At 47.3% G+C, this 21,313-nt stretch overlaps 1 protein-coding gene across 1 annotated transcript in view; it reads left to right on the top strand.

The window, feature by feature from the left end:
* The window catches only part of RSL1D1 (ribosomal L1 domain containing 1), a gene marked incomplete at its 5' end in the record, with an annotated part of 147,286 nt that overhangs the window by 79,673 nt on the left and 46,300 nt on the right, over positions 1-21,313 (top strand). The window lies entirely within an intron of this gene.

Raw genomic sequence — 21,313 nt, 5'->3', positions numbered from 1 at the left:
TAGCTGTGCGCTATATAAGCTCAAATACATTTACATTTACATTTTTATGTAACTGTGAACCCCGGTTAAAGTTAACTGAAGCCTCAGCTCCACAAAATGGATGCTGCCACCACAGACAAGAGTCTGACCCCCTGCAGCTGGGAGTCCTTCCAGCGAGGGGAGCTTGGACAAAGGGTTTCCTGTCAGGGGAGGTGCTAGCACCATCCCAGACAGGGTTTTGTGTATCCTGGGTAGGCAGGGCTTTACAGGAAGGTGACTGCAAGTGGCACCCCGGTGCTCACTACGCATCTGCCGGCTAGAACCAGTTCCAGGGGCACACCAGCCCCTGAGCTGGGGAAAGTCCGGCATGGGAGAGGAGTGTAACCACCCCCCTTACTGGTCCCACCCCTAGGGCAGGACCTCGTCGCGTACCCACCCCTTTCTTTAGGATAAAGGCAGGAGCGGGGACCCTTCCAAATTGATTATTTTTTTTTTTTTTGCGTAAGACCTTTAATAACACAATGCAGTTTACACAGCATGAGCCTACAACCCTTGGCCGGCTCGCCACGTTATAATGGTCATCAAAGGAATTAACAAGGTAGTTATGAAGAATAGCGTATAGACTATAGTTAGAACCGCCCTCCACTTCCTCCGTAGGACTCTTAGCTGGCAGGTTGACATGAGTCTCACATTTTGTCATTTTATAGAGAAAAACATTAACATAACTCAACTTAAGACCTTTACATTGACATCCCACACCTCCGAGTCAATGTGTGTAACAGTGGTTCTGGTTCCTTCCCATGGATCAGCCGCCATCAGATCACGGCTCGTGCATTCCACACAACCGTTGTTAAAGTGAAACAGAAAATGAACTAATCCTCCACACTGTCCTGCAACGAGTTAAGGTAGTCTGACAAAAAACACCAGAAGTCCTTGGGCCTAGCTTTCGCAGGTAGGTTCTCCTCATATGTTTGCAGTTTATCCCTACAGATGGACATTTCATGAAGCCATATTGATGTTTTCGGTACCTTACGGCTGTGCCAACATTGCGCCACCTGTCGTTTCGCTAACAATAATGCGATAGCACAGAACTTGCGTTTCAGCGCTCGAAATTGGGGCACGATACCCAGAAGGCAGATGTTAGGCGTGCATTGCACATCTTCCTCCAGCATAACAGTTAGTGTGGACGTAACCTCCACCCAGTACTCCGCTATCTTCGCGCAAGACCAGGCCATATGCACAAAGTTTGCACCTTCCCTGTTGCATCTCTTGCACCTGTCTTCCTCCTGCAAGCCAAACCTAAGAAGTTTTGCAGGTGTGTAGTAGGCCTGGTGAATAAACTTGAAGTGTACAATTCTCAAATTGCCGTTAGGCGTGAGTATCTGTGTCAGTGCGCATGTGTTATGCCATTCATCATCCGTTAATGGAGTGTCCAATACCGCATCCCACCGTTCTTTAGCCTTAAGTGTGGGTTGCGCTATCTCTGATTGTGCTGCTGCATATAACCTGGACACCAGATGCGATAGGTCCTGTGTAGTGATCAGTAGCTGCAGTGGCGTCAAACACTCTGGTTCTGTAGGGAGTGTCGGGTAGTGTTCCCTCAACGCTCTGGTTAGCCTATAGTACGTGAAGCGAAACATGGATGTCTGGTTCTGTATGTAGGTTAACTGGTCAAGGCCTAAGTATGCGCCCTCTTTAAACACATCACCCAGCTTGTCGATCCCAGTTCTACTCAGCAGGGACATCCCCATCTGTTCACTAGTGACGGATAACGCCTGATGATGTTGTAATGGCATCGCTGGCGCGTACAGCGGGGTTTTGTGAGCCAACTGTCAGAGTTTACGCCATGCTTTGATTGTGGTGTCAATGGTGTTTGTCTTTTGCATGTAGCGGTGGTCTGTGTGCGTCAGTATTGCCGACAGGGGGACAGGGTGTGCATCTCCTTCCTCTATGGCCGCGTGGGTGAGGTACGGGACTTCATGATACCAATACGCTGCATGTTGCGCCTGGGCACAGAGATAGTAGAGGAGAAAATCAGGTACTCCGAAACCTCCCAGCGCAAACGGGAGTGTTAATGTCTGAAGATCAATGCGGGCTTGTTTACCAGCCCATATCAGGGTCAGTACTAAGGATTTAATGCGACAGAAAATCTCCCCCAAGGGCGTGATGGGTATAATATTAAAAAGATACAGTAATTTAGGTAAAATGTTCATTTTGACTATCGCTATTCTATCAGCCAGAGATAGAGGCAGGTGGACCCATCGTCGGACCCTATCTTCGAGTTTGGATATCACTACACCATAGTTTGCGCGCATGACTTCCTCTGGATCCCTATGAAACATGACCCCTAGGTACCGAATCGGATCCTGCTGCCACTCTAGCGGGTAGTCGACCTTAAAGGGAGTAGTAGTGTCCGTTAGGGGTATTATGGAGGATTTAAACCAATTAATTGTTAACCCGAGTGCCCCCCAAATCTAATGTATTCTCTAAGCAGAGGGTTTAGATGCGTGCCAGGGTCGCGGACATACAGCAGCATATCGTCTGCGTAGAGGGATATGTGGAGCGGTCTGGCCACGAACTGCAGTGCTGAAGCTTTGTACTTTTGTCGCACTATGCAAGCGAGGGGCTCTAACGCCAACGCGAATAGAAGGGGTGAGAGGGGGGAAGCCCTGCCGTGTTCCACGCTCAATGCCAAATGGTGCAGAGATATAGCCATTAATCCGGACTCTAACGCAGGGTTGTGTATATAGCAAGGAGATCCATTGGACAAATCGCTTAGGAAAACCCATCCTGTGTAGGATGGCGATCATGTAACTCCATTCAATGGAGTCGAATGCTTTCGCAGCATCAAGCATGACAGCCACCGCTTTAACTGAGGGCTTGAGATAGTGAGAAAGCGCAAACCGGGATCTGGTGTTATGTGAGGTGGATCTTGTGGGGATAAACCCAGATTGATCCGGTAGGACCAGACGGGTCATAAGAGGGGACAGACGCACCGCCAAGAGTTTCGCGAGGATTTTCGAGTCTACGTTAATCAGGGATAGGGGTCTGTAGGAATCACATTCCTCTGGATCCTTGGACGGTTTCAGGAGCGCAATGACTAGCGCTTCTCGTAAAGTGGGGGGAAGTATCGATTTCTCAAAGGAGATGCCAAACATGTCCACCAAATAGGGAGCGATAATGTCCGCGAATTGTTTATAAAACTCAGACGTGTACCCGTCTGGGCCCGGTGCTTTGCCATTGGGCAGCGACTTGATCACATCAGTCACTTCCTCCACTGTACTGGGCTTAGCTAAATGTTCCCTTTGTGCATCCGATAGCCAGCCAATCGCCACATCTTGCAAGTAATCATAAATCTCTTCCGCTGTCGCTGAGGGTTGCGATTGATATAGCGAGCTAAAGGATTCCACAAAGTTCTTCAGTATATCTGTGGAGTGTGTCTGCAGTATACCCTCCCTTGATTTGACTCGGAGTATTGCTGACTGCCCTCTCCCTTCGCATATTTTCCTCGCCAATATTCCCCCTGGCCTACCCCCCTCTCCAAAGTTTCTGGCTATGTGTTTGCGATCTAAATATTTAATTTCCGATGCCATAAACTCGGCATGATCAGTGTGTAATTCGCGCAACTTTGGTAACAGTGAGATATCTTGCGTTGTCTCATACAGCAATTCTATGTCCCTCATTTGCATCTCACAGCGGTGTATCTGGCGCCTAATGTCTTTAAGAACCCCTATAGTGGTGCCGATGCAGACACCTCTGATCGTGGCCTTGAAGGCCTCCCATAAAATACACGGGTCTTCCATGGTCTGCGAATTGATTTCAAAATATTCCTTTATGGCTTTTTTTAACGTGTCGGCATAAACTGAGTCTGATAGAGCCTGGGAATTGAACCGCCACTGGAATGGAGGGGGTGTATAATGCGGAATATCGATCTGCAACAGAACGGGATTGTGGTCCGATAATGTGCGTGGTAGTACTTGTATCTTTCTAACCCACAGTGCTATGTCCCTTGTGCCTAGCCAGTAATCCAGTCTGGACCAGCTATTGTGAGACGCTGTTATGTGGGTGGCTCCTGGCGTGTCAGTGTGACGCAGCCTCCAAAGATCGGATAAGGCGAGGTCTTTCATCATGTGATCCATCAGTAATCTCGACTGCTTATGTTGTTCTAACGAATGAGCGGATCGGTCCAACCCATCCTGTAATGTCACGTTCCAGTCCCCTCCGCATAGTATGTGTGTGTTGGACTGTGTTTGTAAATGGTTCCAGAGTTCCCGAAAGAATTCCGGAGCATCAGTGTTCGGACCATATACGTTAAGGAGTGTCACGTGTTGGCCTCTTAACGTGCCAGTCACCAACCCGTATCTACCATTTGGATCATGCGTCACCTTTTGCGTTTTAAAATTCACCCCTTTCTTAATCAAAATAAGCACCCCACGAGAATATGAGGAATAGGAAGCTCTGTACGCCGACTCCGCCCATCTTGCACCCAAATGTGCGTGTGTGTTGGGAGCTAGGTGTGATTCCTGCAAGAATGCTATATCTACGTTCCATCTGGTGAGGCTTGCAAAAACCTGCCTAATTTTCTGTGGCCGTGCGAACCCCCGTATGTTCCAAGTCAGTACGTTTAAACCCAGTATGCCTTCGTGCCTAGAACCTGGTGTCATCTGATAACGTGTAGTGTCTACTCCCTATACAGCCTATTGTCACATGTGAGGACCGTTCCATCATAAGAACGATAACATATCTAGCAATGGCAGCCAATCGCAAAGGAGAACCTAGGAATTCGCTTAAATTCAATGCTTCAGGTCTTCGTAAACATTCAGCCCCCCCCCCCCCCCCAGCCCACCCACTCCAGCAACCCCAACCTGCCGAAGCCTTAGCCCTTCAAAGTACAAAATATTCAACCAGATAACAATCAACTCAGTACCCATTCTGAGAACTTGTGGTGGGTATTACCCTTGTGGAGGACCGCCGGGAGCACAACTCTACACCTGAAGAACAGGTATAGGCGATACTAGAAAAGCTGTACATATACATAATACATGTGTCCATGGACCCGCTGTCTCCACCTCCCCCAATAGTTTCTGTAGCATTATCCAAATGTCAGTACAGTTTGTTGCATTCCAGCTAGGCTCAGATATTATTACACATGTGTGAAAGTGATAGGTTCCGTATTATCCAGAGTTCAACTTCTTCCCACACAATGAGTGCAGTGTATCAAGTGCTTATTGCAACGGGGGTGCATAGGAGCGTTTGCGTATCGGCAAAGTCTACGCTCTAACGTGGTGTCAATTGGAGTACTGCTCCTGAAAGTGGTCTCACTGCCCCTTGCCCCCCTCCAGGATGCTTACAGTGCCAGAGTACTGGGGAAGTCACGGAAAGTAACCCCGATAACCGGGAATCCATCTTGCCTGGCAGGGAAACCCCAATGAATAGAAAACGGGGAGTGTGCAGTAAGGATTGGTCAGCCGTGGGTGGTGGCGAGTGTCACTATCTGGAGTACGCTCCAGTCCATGCAACCCTTATAGGCACCAATCCCACCCTCGCATATAAAGTCAAGTAGAAGTGCCACAGCCGTTTCTTCAGGAGTCTTGCCCCAGGCCTAGCCACCCAGCATGCCTGAGTGCGGTTACATGTCAAACATTCTTAACCTATTTCTACTGAACCACTCACCGCTGTTTTATGCTGGTGTCCGCCAGTAATGCTAGTCCGATTCCCTCTGTTGGTCATCGTGTGAATTCGATCGCGTCTCGCGCTGTACTTTCTTGACAAAATCCAGGGCTGCCTTGGGTGTTGCCAGCACAATCACCTTCTCCTTCCACATCACTCGAAGCCTGGCAGGGTACATCATTGAGTAGCTAATGTTTAGGTCTCGCAGTTTAGCCTTCACGGAGGTATATTCCTTACGTGCCTGTTGAACTGCAATCGTGTGATCCGGGTAGAACTCCAGGGAGTTGCCTTGATGAGTTATTCTGCCCTTTTCCCTCGCTAGTCTGAGGATCGTGTCCCTGTCCCGATAATTTAGGATCCTCGCAACAATTGGTCTGGGTGTCGCTCCGGGTGGTGGCCGGGGCGCCAGCGATCTATGGGCCCGTTCTACAATGAAGACTGGCGACAAGGCCTCCGCGCCAAAGAGGTCTTTGCAAAGGTTTTCGATGTAGTGCTCCATTCGCCCAGTGTTGGTCGACTCCGGCAGGCCTGTAATTCGCACATTATTGCGCCTCGAGCGCGCTTCCAAATCCTCCTCCTTCGCTTTAATCACTTCGAGGATGCGTTCCATTCCCGCGCATTTAGTGGTGGAGGTTCGCGCCTCATCTTCAACGGCCGATATTCGCGTTTCAGCCTCGTCTAAACGTTCGCCATGTTTCTCCTGCCGTGCGGCCATGCCATCCATTCTGCACGTCAGGTTGTCCAGTTTACCATTTATGTCTTGCAGATTTGACTGGATGGCCAATAGGATCTTCTCCATATTGCTGTTTGGCGGTAGATCAGTAGAGCCACCGGAGTCCGCCACGTCCTCCGCAGGTTTAGTCGCTTTCCTGTTGTCGAAGGATAGCTTCGGTTGTTGCTTAGCAGGCTTCCCCATCGTGGCAGCTGGAGAGGCTACTTTTCTGAACGCGGGCCCAGAAGCCCTTGTGGCTCTAGTTGCCGTCGCCGTGTTGCACTTCTGAGGGTCTAGGCTGGCTGCACGAGTTGTCGGCACTATGACTGGCCAAGCGGCTGCTTTGCGTCCTGATCCTGGTCGTGTGGTCAGGGGGGGGGAGCGACCGGCAGTGTCTTCATCAGCGTGGTCTGGGGCAAAAATGTGCACCCGAGCCACAGGTCAGCCCTCCAAGCTAGACCGCAGGGAGCCGAACCACGGTCTCTACCGCGGTCCCCGTTATGGCCAATGTGAAATTAGACGCGGTCAACGCTCTGTCACCGTTCCCGCCGGTCTGGCACGTCAGGCGGCGAAGGTAAGTTGTTGGGGACTAACCTGTGGGGCACATGCGCCCAAATGCGGTTCATACGGTGCTGATCCTCCGCAGCACAGTCGAAAAGTGATCTCAGCCCGGTCAAGTCCGTTTTCACCAGCGCAAGGGTGCCTGCAGCGCTGTGCTCGTACTGGGCGCCGCCATGTTGTCAGGCGTGTGATCCGAATCTACAGCAGGAGCGGGTGTCGGAGCCCGGGGGGTGAAAGCATGTCTCAGCGCTGGCGGAGGTCAGTTACGCCGTCTCCTACCCCCGTAGTGTCTCTCCAGTTAAGGCACGCTGATCCCAAGCCCGTTGCATCGCTTACCGCAGGAGGACGGCAATCCGAGGTCTGCCATTTTGTCAGGCGTTCCGCGGTTCCTTACAAGTATCACGTAGGAAAGCTGCAATCTTGGTGTGAAGCCCAATTTGTACACTCCCGTTGATGCGCCTCGTCTTCCCCTACCCTCGGATGTGTTTTGAAGGTGGGTTAGCGGGGCTTCAGCGGATCCAGATCACATTGTTAGTGATCGCCCGGCGGAGCTGCAGTTCAGGCAGCCATTCCGCTGTGCGCCCCCTAGCGCCTCCCAATTTAGATCATCTTTGAATCAAGAAACTACTTTCTACGAAAGGAACTCTCGACTTCTTCTCAAGATTTCTCCCTTGTGGCTAAGGAGTAGTCACCCTGCATCCGCAGGCACCACCTAAGAACTCTGCGGTTTGCTGCATGTCCTTCCTCCGGAATCCGACTGACCAGCTCGACGAGACCCGGCTTCCCTGGCACCTCTGACCTCTACCTACCTCTACAGCTAAGCTGAGAACCGTAGGTGCGAAGAGACCTCGAGGGACCGGCCATCATCAGAACTACACGACTTCTTTCCAGCACGACCGCCGAGGGATCCTCTGGTGAGTGCTTTGGGGTCCGAGAAGCCCCGACCCTGAGCAGCTCCAGCACCGAAGACCAGCCCCCCAGCATCCACGAGATCTGCGTGGGGCCCTTCTGCTTTTTGGCTGCTCACCGCGTTGTCTGGCTACTAGCCCGCTGGCTTGTGGCCTTCCCGACGACGACCGACGACATCACCACTGCTAGTCTGGTTGCTCCAGACTGGCCCTTGCTCCCTTCCAAAAGAGGAGCACCCCGGACCCTCCTGGTCCACTCCAGCCGCCATTTTAGGTCCACCGCGTGGGCTTGAATTTGCCAAGACTTGTTGCCCCAATCCTGGGTCCAGCGACGTCGACAACATCGACCATCGTGGGACAGCTCGCACCTCCATCCTGGTTGCCGACAACGCCTCCTGGTCCGTGAGACTGCAGAGCCCAGCGTCGCCCACTCACCTGGTTGAGGTGACTTCGCCCGGTGCCATCCTGGTGCCCACACAATTACTGGCTAGTGATTAAGAACTTGGTCCCCTCTGCTTTCAGGTGTCATCCATCTTCGATCCAGGCTTGGATCCATCGAACAATCTTCACTGGTCGCCTGCCAGCAACTCCTTCTTTCAGGCTCCTGGTTCGTCAACGAGGATTCCCGACGTCTTTTCAGACCTATGCAGCCGCAGCACCTGGGCTAGGTAACTTCGGCATTTCGGTGCCCCAGCATAGCCTCACTATCCAAGGGTCCAGATCCACTTTCGTTTTTGACCTACCTTGTCGGGTTCGCCCGAGAACACTAACTTTGCTTTTACTAGCATCCATAGACTTTGTCCCGCGTGAGAGTGCACACTCTGCACCAGAGTCCCCTAAGCCTCCTACTAGTAATCTGAAGGTTCAGTGACGTAGTCCTAGCGATTCCAAAGCCTATTAGTCCAGTACTTACCTGCTAGTAATTTCGCATTCCACTTTCATAGTATATGGTTTTTCGTGCCCCTCGGGCATTTGTGTAAATTGTGCAACTTGAAGTATTTTTATAAGAGTTTTGTTGTGTGCTTAGTACCCTGTCCTCATAAAGAGTACAGGGCTGTTGTGATCTAAATAAATACACTGTTTATTTTCATAACACTTGTGTGGTGTCCTTTCACTTGGTGTTCAAGGGGTATATGTGATGGTATAACAGCTGGATTAACACGCCCTCTAGAGTTTAGCCCGAAGACTGCTCGTATCCATGCTACTAGGATAGCTGGTCTATAAGGTTGACTTATAACCAATCACCATAAGGGTTGTTTGGACTGATACATAGTGATCACTAGAATAGTGAACACTGAATATCAGGCCAACTTCTCACAGTAGTCGACTTAACTAGTCATAATACACTCATGGGTATAGACTAAAAAAGGCCTAGGCCTCTTAGTTTGACGACCTATCCTAGTCGTTTTAAGAAAAAGGACCAAAACCTTTCTCCAACCAATCTGCATCAATCACCCTCTAGAACACTCCTTAGGGAAGTTCAGAGCCTCCGAGTTTCTACTGCACGTTGTGCTAGGGAGTCACCTCTAAACATAATCTTCCCGTTTCCTATTTTTGGTTGGTCTTCATTCCATCTGGACTATGTCTGACAAGGCTAAAAAGGCTCTCTTCAGAGAATGTGCCACTTCCCTGAAGCAAAGACTTTGTTGATCCTCACAAAAATTGCCTTTAATGCCTTTATCAATCTCATAAGGCGTCAGCATGCAAGATTTGTCGTACTTTTTCAAATAAAAGCCTTAGAAACAGGGTAGGATGTTTTCTCATCTGGCTTCAGAAATTGAAAATAGATCAGACCCTATGCCAGACTCCAAGAGTGACCAGTCTACCTCTACAAAAATCTCTGTAAAAAGGGCAAAAGATTCATCACAGTCTGATTAGGAGCCTGCTGAGAAATGCGCCAAGAAGTCCTCTTTTTTTAATCTTCCTCTCAGCGCAAAGGTTCTCATAAAAAAGAATAGCCATCAAAGACTGTTTCTGATCCAAGAACACTTCCTGCGGAATTTAAACTGACTTTTAAAAACCTACTTCTGACATCCCCTCAGGGAATTCTCAGAGACAAGAGGATGCATTTCTGGCACCTTGACGACATGCACTATGGCTCTCTCATCATCGCTGAAGATGACCTTGACATCGTTTACGCGAGGTCCGGTTTCATCGACCATTTTAATATATAACAAGGAGGTTGACACATCGTCGATGAAGCACTCATCTGCAACGCCGAAGTAGACTACACCGTCAAAGAAAATACAGTAGACGAGGTCAAAGTCGACATCGCCACCGACGACCGAGAAAAGGTCAAAGAAGCAGCGGTCTGCAAGTTCGTCACCTCAGTCGACTGACACCTTGCCTTCGACAAAGATAGTGTCACTGGCGTCGACAAAGTCTCTACTGTAGACGACTCTACAGGTGTCGAAGTGTGTCTCCCCACCCCCTCCCCCATCGATGAAATTGTCGACAACATCATCTATGGCAAGTACATTAAAAGCTGTGGAAGGTAAAAGACCATCGTCGACGAAGGTCATATCTGTAAAGCTGGCTACGTCAAAAAAGATTCTGGCATTGTAAATCACTCCTGAACACACCTCACCCAGTAACATGATTCCTCTTTTGCCCACTCACCTTTTAGAGGAAGGAGATTCTGAAGAAGAGGAAGAAGAAGGTGGTCTCTTTGGGGATGCGCATAGCCCGTCAGAATTGCAAGTCAAGTGCCAGCCAGATGATGACCAACAATATGATGGTCAAGCCTATGGTCTTTCTGGAATTGAATATATACACTGAGGATGGAAGGCTGAAAAGTACCACCCATTTTAAACCCATCTCGAGGAACTGTCTACTACGATACGATAGTTTCCATCCAAGACACTTAAGGGAGAACCTACCGTATGGACAGTTCTTACGCCTCAGAAGAAACTGCACAGAATTAAACCAATTCAATGCACAGGCCAAAGATCTAAAAACCAAACTAATACAGAGACAATACCCTGTCAAAACCATTGATAAGGCAATGAAACGTGCAAGGAACAACCACAGGGAGGCACTCCTAGAGGATAATCCACAAGACAAGGGAGCAAGCAAAAGACCAATTTGTGTTACAACATACACATCCATATCAAACCAGGTATCCAAAGTCATAAACAAACATTGGGGAATACTGAACTGTGGAGACCTAAATTTTGAAAAACCAATGTATGCACACCGAAGGGGCAGAAACATTAAATACATGTTGGTACATACTAGACCACGACAAAACCCCGCTGGTAGACAGAATGTGACTGGGGTCCAAGGACACTTCCCCTGTGGAGATTGCAGTTGCTGTCATCAAACCCAGAAAAGCAAAACCCTAACTTTTAGGAATGGCACGTCATGGGAACAACGTCATTTCTCCAATTGCAATACGAAGAACGTGGTCTACATGATAACGTGCCCATGCGGCCTAGAATATATAGGTATGACCACCCGCCCTGTCAAAGTGAGGATAGGTGAACATAAAAGCAATATACGCTGTAAAAAAACAACTACCAAGATGGCATCACACTTTTTGGAACACCAACACTGCATCAATGACTTACGTTGGACAGTAATCGAACGTCTAACATCAGAAACAGGCTTGTTTCAAAAAGAACAACGATGGGTGTTTCGCTTGGGAACCCACATCATAGGTCTCAATGACGATATTCCATGGAGCCAAGTTAATGGACAATAACAGAAATACAAAAAAACGCCCTTTTGTCTGTTTCATGAAAAGAGGGGGCTAACAAACGTAGATCAACTGGTTGCTTTTTTCCTTATAGAGAATAAAACAAAGAAATTACAAAATGCCCCTCAGAAGTGTATAACCTACTGTTTCGGAATTATGCCAATAACTTTTCCCATGTTTATTTGCCATTGCCTAGGCGATAAATGAAAAAACCATAGAAAGCCCCTGAAATTGAACAAACAAATTCTTAATACGGGGGCACGCGGTGAAACTAGAAATATTTCGGATGGCCCAATGTGTTTCAGAGAGTGACGATCCATATGACTGCGCAAGTACGGAGAACCAGCAAACCGGGACGAATGTGATATGCGCATGCGCGCGTCTTCACGGAACACTTATCAACCGGGCATGCCCAGTAAGAGACACACGTCAGGAGGAACCCGTGTCCGGGCGCACGATAGGCAGCGACACGGATACTCCTTATTTGGTCTGTCAAAAACCCGGTAATTAACCAATAAGATGAGGCATAGACAATGCATGTCACATTGAGACCGTGAACATGTTCACGATAGGCGGGGATACGGATGTCCCATATATGGTCCGCTGCCTATGTCCACTAATTAACCAATCCAACAACACCTAAATGGCCAATATATACCACGATGTTGCTGGCTAACGCATTGACAGCGGAGCAGCACAGGGTGGTAGAAGGAGGCCAATTCAGGCGGATTTCGTGAGTATATTACAGGAAAACAACTCCCAGATATCCCGTTCTTAGCGTGGAGTTGAACAGTGAGTAAAAGGAGTAAAAACACTGAAATCCACTCTTTACCCTCACAGATTGTGGATCCACCTACCTACCTTGATGTTCTGGATATGCTCATGATGCAATATACAACAGTGATTACGAGTATGTCTTACAGAACAAATACAAAAACTATAAATGTGTCCTCTATGTGGTGTGTTATGTTTGTCCCCCTTTTTTTACAGGTTAATTTAACTGTTTGGGGCTCCAGGTGACTGCACCTGTCTGAGCCAATCCTGTGTGATAACCAAACTCATTTGGGTTTTTCTTTTTTTCAGGGCATGCAATTGCATGAACCGATAAATACCGCTGTAGGCACATTGTTAGCCTCCGGGATATCATTATCACTTTTCAGTAAAAAGCTTTGTAGATAACATTTTTTTATATAGAAATACGTGAGTAGGGTTGGGAAGTTGTGCCCTGTCCTGAAGAAGGAACACCGGTTCCGAAACATGTCGACGCACACCAGAGGTTTTGTCCCTAATTAAGACAACTGACCTCGCCTTTTTGCACATCTTTTTAATAGCACCAGCTAGGGGTCCTGAATAAAGTTTTTTCACACCACCCACTAGCCAGGTACTTTTTAATTTTTCACCACACCCTTCACTCACATATATCCCCTCACCTGCACTTGACACACACCACACAGTCAACCTTGTCAACGCTCCCGCGCAGTCGCAGGTCGCAGCGTGCCGCATCCCTCTAGCGGGGTGCGAAGACCCCGATGATGAAGCATGACACCAAGGGGCCTGTTGGTGTGTGAGGGGTATTTTACACAACACTGAGTGTCCCCCACCCTGTGGTGTACACTGGAAGTAGGATTCTCCCTGTTTAATTATCAGTGCCTGTGGAGTAGGAATCCTATCTCTTTACTCTACCTCCCCCGTTGTTATTTCAAGCCTATTTTACCCAGCCTGAACAACATCAGCAGTATCTGCATTACTAGCTGATTTGTAGTTTATGCTACAGGACTATAGTCAGCGCTTCCCACCTTCAGATCCGTCTAATATACCCCCTCCTCGGGTGACATCGCAGGCAAGAGTTAGTGCTCCAATGGTGCTTTCGGTGCCGAATACTCCACAATCTGTTCCCCTCCAGGAACCAGTATCTCGGATAAGGAAGGGGAACTTCATGATACAGCTTCTGAATGGGATGACTACAGGATGTTTTCACCAGCCTTACCAATACCTCCTCCATTAGATTCCCCACCAGAAGATATTGGGGGATTTCTCAATTTGTTGGAGCGTGTAGTTAAAAGGTTTGCCATACCAATGCCTTCCAAACAACCGGCCTGCTTCTTATGACTTTACAGAACCATTTTGTAAGTCAGAGCTATTCCCATAATTGATTATATCTGGGAGGAGGGTGTTAGAATAATGAAGAACCCAGCCTCTGTGCCAGCGGTGCTTCCACGTCTGGATAAAAAATATAAGACCACTGATGATGCACCAGTGTGCTTTACAGGGTACCCAAAACAGGACTCAGTAGTGATTCAGGCACCTAAAAAAAAAAAACCTATGGTACCTCTTTCTGCGCCTCCGGACAGAGGGCCGACGTCTTGATTCTATTGGGAAAAGATTCTCATCAATGTCAGCCTTAACAGTAAAGGCAGCAAACTCCTTGGTGATCTTAGGGCGCAATGATAGCCAAATGCGGTCTGACATTGCTTCTTATATTGATAAACTGCCAGAAGATGTTAGAGGAGGCAAAAAAGATATTGCATGAAGGGGAGAGAACATCAAACAAGATAATAGATTCAGAGATGGATGTTGGTGTAACGGGTTTCAGACAACTAGCTGGAGTAGCAGTTCTACGAAGACAGGGCTGGCTTAAAGCCACCACTTTTCATCCTGAGGTTCAAAACAAAATATTGCACCTCCCATATGATGAAGAGGCTCTTTATGGAAGCCATGTAGAGGAAGCCCTTCAAACTATAAAGGCATACACAGACTCTGCCAAGTCTTTGGGGACGCTGCAGTTCAGAAAAGCTCCCTTTAAGGGGTCAAAGGGTAGAAGTCAACCTTCCTATAGACTAGGATATCAGCAATACTGTTATCCGGCATATTCTTCCACGTCAGTTATGTAACCCTCAGTTTCAACAAAGACAACCGCCACAGACATCCTATGTCACAGCTACTAGAGGAAAGGCATCAGCAAGGATACTAACCGCCGCCAATGATATACCTCTGGCTCCGACTCCAACTCTCAGTTCACCAAGCCAATCTTTTCCGTCTTATCCTACACGCCTGGGAGGCAACATTTCAAACTACCCCAACCAGTGGCAAACCATTACTACAGACCAGTGGGTTCTGCACCTAGTTCAATGTGGACACACTAGAATTCCCCCAAAAACTGCCTACAACCCCATTCACAAGCCTTCCACCACACGCATCTCAGGGTTATTCAGCAAGAACAAAGGGGCAATAGGGAGTACCATTCTCAAGCAGGGGCACAGGTTTTTACTTCGGTTTCTTAATCAAAAAGAAGTTAAAGCAGTGGAGACCAATGTTCCCTCTAATTATTTTCCTCTGTGCGGCAGAGTAAGGTCTCTGTGCGCTGCAGTGAAGGCTATGTGCGCCATAAACCTGACTGTGCGTGTAGACCAGGGCTTTGAGTGGGATGAAAAAACTATGGGGTCTCTCAAAGGGGCGTAACCAATGCAATTAAGGGTGTGGCTTAAAAGCAATTAGGCTAAAAATATGTGCATCGCATAGTGTACCACCCGACTGATATTGTGCTGGGTCACTGCATGCAAATGGACTGCGCGACAACGCCTTAGTAAACTTAGCTCGCGAGATTCGCCTGTGTATTGTATGCATCTTCTTGCAGTTTAGTTATTTTGGGTTAGTTAATTTTAAAAAAACACATAATTTTGAATATTTTACGAGAGAGTGTGTGAGGCACATGTGGGATAATGGCTTGATGTGTGTTAAACTCAATCACAGACGGAGCCCTGATTTTGCCACTGTCATCAGACTGCACTGTGTATTGTTTTATTTGCCAGCATTGTTAGCTTCCCTGGAGCCTCTTGCTTCAGGGTTTCAAAGCATTTCCCCCTGCCTTGCAACAATCTAATTTGGGTCTGATAGTGACAAGGCATGGTTTCAACAGTCTCACTGTATGGGAGAAAAACAAAAAAGAGCAAGTTTCTCTTGCTGTGTTCGTGCCACCTAACGCTGACGGTGAGGTGTAGAGCTTTTTTTTTCGTAAGGGAAATGATACAAAAATATCTTCGATAGAAATGATGTGTCCTTGGGCGCTCTGATCTCTTGTTCGATGACGCCACGTGTTCTCTCCGAACAAAAGGTGGCCTCCTTCTTGCTGTTAAATAGTAACCACGTCAACTTGTTTTTCAGGAAGTGGGGGACATCTTTAATTTTTATTGGAGGAATTCTTTTCCCATTCAGCGTAAACCCTGTTCGGTACACTTTCACGCCGTTGAGGATTGCCAGTAGTGCCATGAAGCTGCAGACATGTTCAAAATTTCGGTGCAGATAATAAATTGTGGGGTCATGGTGGCGAGAGCTGCTGATTGAAAATGTATGTGGATGATTGATCTACTCAATAGCTATTACGAACTTCAAACACTTACACAACTTTACACAACACGGTTTTTCCTAATCTTTTTCTCTCTTCACGCTGTTTAAGCAGCAGTTTTGGTGAAAAACTCTAGTCCGGCTGGTCATGTACCTTATAGAAACATGGGTAGACATAGTTTTGGCTCAAGTAGTTAATTTGTTGCTTTTATGGAGGTGAGATAAGAAGGCAAGTGGATAGACGTAGCCTGTCAAGCTGAATACAGTTTGCCACAGGTTGTCCTCACTGTGTGAGAAACAAAAAATAGTCTACTTCTTTCGTTAGGTTTTGAGAGAAACTGCCTATATTTATTACAAATAGACACCTTTTTTTATAACATCGAGGAATCTATTTTGTACTTCTATCACGGAGCAAATTAAAGTTTCAACCTAGATGCTGTCTTTTGTTCGAGCGCCGCTGGGGGCTGATTGTGACCTGCCCATCCCATGTGCATAGATTGAAAGCATGCCAACATGAATAGCCAAAACAGTACATACTCTGTCCAATCAAGGCAAGAAATTCCCCAGTCCACTATAAAAAGAGCGCACAATTGAGCAAGCAGTGCTTATTTTGCTCAAAAAAAGTGCCAGGGTCCATCGTCAGGAGGCAACTGAATGCTTGCGACACCTATAGCCCCCTCCAGCCCTGCCAATCACAGTCTTTACCTACAGTCTTTTGTTAGAGCGTGGCTGGGGGCTGATTGCGGCTGAGTGGCCAGTGTGAAAATATTTGTTAATTGCAGCGCATGACGGTGCTGCAATTAACACATATTTCCACAAAGGCCCATAAACAGCCTGCAGCCGTTTCCCATTGAGGAACAAATGCAGCAAGTGCCACTTGCTATTGAACTCGTCCCCCTTTTAAAAGCGGCGGGGCGAACACTTTCCTGTGATGTGTGCGCGCTTCAATAGGGACACTGCGCGCTGGGGGGGGTCACTAAGGTGGGCGGCCGCGCACCCGCGCGCGTTAGAGGGAACACAGGTGGAGACCAATTTTGGACATTCAAAATCTCGATCTGTAACTGAAAAAACAATCTTTCTGAATGATAACATTGCATGAGGTACTGAAGTTCCTGAACCATTACATGTAATGGGGTGACCCTGTAACCCTCAGAACCTGGGTGGGTAATAGACAAAATAATAATGTCCGACAGAACCATTATTATTTTGTCTGAAGTTCCTGAACCAACACGATTTCATGAAAACAGACCTCCAAGACTCCTATTGCCATGTGCCTATTCACCCTAAACACAGAAAATACCTGAGATTTGTGGTAGCCGGATGCAACTACCAGTTCAGAGTGCTCACATTTGGCCTCCAGTCTGCGCCCAGAATTTTTACGAAGTGTCTCACTCCGATTGCAGCATTTATCAGACAATGGAAGCATCGTCTTCCCGTATCTGGACGACTGACTCATCAAGGCTCCGAGCGAGAAGCGAGGGTGTCCACAAAGGCTTGCACAACTCTCTTCAAAAGTTTAGGTCTGACTATCAATCAGCAAAAATCCAATCAGAATCAATCGCAAAAGATTGTCTCCCTAGAAGCACAACTGGACACAGTCTGCTTAAAGCATACTCTGCAGAGGAATGTCAACGTCAATTTCTCGTTCTGGCAAATTCTATTAAAAGAAAAATGTCTTTCGGTCCGACTTTTGAAATCCTTTTAGGGATGATGTTGTCATGCATACCACTGGTCCTGTTTTGTCGTCTCAGGATGCGCCCATTTCAGGCGGCGCTGGACAAACAGTGGGTACATTGTGTAGGCTCCTTTGACATCCTCTGAGTAACTCCACGTATGGTGAAGGCCCTAGAGTGGTGATTAGACACAGACCATTTATAGGTAGGAATGTCCTTGCATCAAGAAGCCGCACCGTTAGTGATCACAATAGATGCGTCCTTAGAGGGATGGGGAGCTTACCTTGAAGAGCTCCAAGTAACCGGAAAGTGACATCAAGCTCAAAATCAATCTCTCATAAATTTGCTAGAGCTGAAGGGTATGCATCTCGTCCTCCAGGCTTCTCTTCACAGAATTCATCAGTGCTAGTCCGAACGGACAATACCACAACGATGCACTATATAAACCATTAAGGTGGCATGAAATCTCTCCAAGGAAGCCCACACATTGTGGGAATGGGCCATAGATCACAGAATCTGCCTCCTAGCAGAACATGTTCCAGACGACAGAACACGATTGCGGACATGCTAAGCAGACTGACATCATCGTGTCACGAATGGGAGCTGCACCACCAAACCCTGAGGAACATATTCCTGCATTGGGGCACACCGTACTTTGACTTGTTCGCTGCGCCCCAGGACCGCAAATGCCGGTACTATGCAAGTTGGCATCCACAACAGGGGTCATGGGGGATTGCCTTTTCAATTGAATGTTCTGGCATCCTTGCTTAAGGTTTTCCTCCCATTCCTCTTCTTCCAAGAGTCCTGAGAAAGATGAAGATCGAACCATGGAAACTGATCCCCATCGCTCCTGCATGGCCATGTCAACACTGGTACTGCTTCTCTTATCTTAGGTCCCACACTTCAAACTTCTAGCTATTCCTGATCTCCTGACCATGAACCAGGGGCAGATACTACATCCGGACCTCAATAGCCTGCATTTGTAAGCTGGTCTCCTGAATACAGTGAGTTCAGACACTTAAACATTTCTAGTGAATGCCACGAAATTCTAGCCAAAGTGAGGGCTGACAGTACCAACAAGATTTACTGCCTCAAGTGGAAGTGTTTCTGCATCTAGTGCCAACGGGGGAGTTTACATCCACTTTCGTCTTCTCCAGATCCTACCTTACCTTCTGCTTCTCGCAAAATCAAGTTTGGCACATAGTTATATAAAAGTTAACTTGGTGGCCATTTCCCGTTACAGAAGATCATCGTCCTCTTCACCTCTATGGTCATCTAGAGTAATTCGAGAATTCCTTAAAGGGCTCTTTCGAGTTTTTCTGCCAGTAAGACCTCCACCGCCAGCCTGGCAATTGAACACGGTTCTTTTGCAATTAATAAACTCCTTTTGAACCGATTCACACTGCAAACAACGAGTTCATATCATGGAAGTTGGCTTTACTACTTGTTTTGACCTCAGCCAGATTAGTCAGTGAAATACAGGCTTTTGTAATAAAGGAACCTTTCTTGCAGTTTAGGTTTAATGGAGTTCTGCTCCAAACAAATCCAAAGTTCATTCCCAAGGTGCCATCTTATATCCACCTTAACGAACCAGTGGTACTAAAACATTCTTCTCGAAACCTACAACATCGGCGGGGAGAACTTAACATTCATTGGACTTCAAACTGCCAACATTTTTATTTAGAAAACAAAATCTTTCCGTAAGACCTCAACTATTTGTGGCATACAGTGCACCAAGGAACGGTTTCACGTTCTCCAAACTGAGTATTTCCAAGTGGATAACAAGTGCAATATAATTTTGTCATCAAAAGGCAGGTAGACCTCTGTCTGCAAGAGTCCAAGCTCATTCCACGAGGTCAGTGGCAACATCTACAGATTTATTTGCTGGAGTATCACTTCTGGAAATTTTCGGGGCAGCAACGTGGAAGAATAGACACATTTTCACCTGGCACTACTGAATTCAACAGTTCTCAATGAGACAGCAGTGGGTCAGGCAGTACTTTGGCATCTGTTCCATTGAGGTGAGCCACCACTGTCTACCCTCCTAACTATTTTCAACTGTATCACATTTCCATATAGTAATTAGGTTATTGTCTTTAACGCTTATGGAAGTTTTTTCCTTTACTGTTATGGTTATGTCTTTTATACTGTTTAGTGATTGGTTGCAGGTTACACTGTTGAGATTCCTGTTAAGCTTAAAAACTATGGTAAATGTGCTACCAAACTGCTTGCTATTCTGATTCAAGCATGTGAATCTATGAAAGTTTAAATAATGGAGTAAGAAATAAGTTACTCTCCTGTAACTATTGTTCTCCGGTATTGGAAGCTTTCATAGATTCACATGTGGCCCACCCTCCTCCCCAGGGTTAAGCTCACCTAGGTCTCAAGTTGTATATAGCACTTGTGCTCAAAAATCTGAGGCTCTGAACTAGCCTCAGGAGTGTTCTAGCAGGTGATTGATGCTGATTGGTTGAGGCAAAATTGTGGTCCTTTTTAGGTCGAGCCTAGAGCAGCGCATGCGCTGCTGGTTGACATTTAGTAAGGGGCTTTTCAGAGTGCTACCCAGAAGCTTTTCCTGGCCTGAAGCTTGCGTGCACGTGTGCATCCGCCATCTGCCTTTCTCATCTCTTCCTCCGCAAACACAGCACACCTCCCCCACTTGCAAAAACAGTAAACATAGCTTCCTTCGTTTGATCCTCACCCGCCTCCTAATATGCTCGTATTTCCCCACACGCCGTGAAACATTTGCAAGTGGGGGAGGTGTGCTACGACTTTCACTTTCGCAGCCGCAAGTTTTGTTTTTCCTTTGGGAGAGGGCTTGTTCTGGGTCTTTCTATTTTTGCGGTGTGTTCTAAGACTTTTCTGTCTAATGTTCTCTAGCCTCGCAGTAAGGTCTAGTCGGACAGATCTCGGTGGGGGCGAGGGCGGGGACAAGGGCGTTGTCCAGTACCGCAGCTGCATCGGTATGTGATGGGTGGGATCCAATCCCGGGGGACGTGGGGCCTAAACTTCAATTTCACAGGCTGTGTATCCATGCAAAAGACTTCCCTTCTCACCGCTGGCTCTGTTTTCACTTCATCTGGACCGTGCGGAGCAGCGTCGATTCCTGGTTGGTATCTCTCGCACTAAAAAATGTAAAATGCACATGTACGGACACATTACACATGCAACATTGTACATCTGGTTCTGATGTTAATGTCCCATTTCCTAGTCTTTCCTTCTTTCAGAGGCCGATAAAATTGTTATGATTGAGTTTGGTAATGAAGGGACTAATTAACTGGTAGGGCACCTCAGAGGGGTAAGGCGTGCCTTTCAGGTCTGCCGGAGTGAGCAAACACAAGTTAAAATACGGGCTAGGCCCACTCCACCATTTATCCTTATGAGGTCAATAAAATGGTATTGAGCTCCATGACAATCCTGCTATAAGCAAAGACCCGATTCAGTTTATGGTTTATGGTTCAGGTAGGTACGTTTTAAACTAGAATTCTTTCCAGTCTAGAAGTCCATGCGGCATTCAGATGTAGTACACTGACTCACTGGACCAATCTCCAGGAGTTAAAGTGAGTGGTAGGCAAGGTTCAAGGCAGCATCAACAAAGCAGAAGGCGGCTGGGAGCAGAGGTTTCAAAACCCGGTTGGGTGCTCAGTGATACTCTATGGGGATTGGTCTTCGCTAAAGAGGTTGTAGGCTTGGACTGGGAGACCAATTGGTTTGAACCAACAGGAGTGGCTCGGGACTCACAATGCTCTCGGACGTAGGGTCACCCATGGCT

The sequence above is a fragment of the Lissotriton vulgaris genome, unplaced genomic scaffold (genome assembly GCF_964263255.1).
Source record: "Lissotriton vulgaris unplaced genomic scaffold, aLisVul1.2 SCAFFOLD_3398, whole genome shotgun sequence".
NCBI lineage: Eukaryota > Metazoa > Chordata > Amphibia > Caudata > Salamandridae > Lissotriton > Lissotriton vulgaris.
Note: the sequence above shows the minus strand (reverse complement) of the source record. Positions and strands in the feature narration are given on the sequence as shown.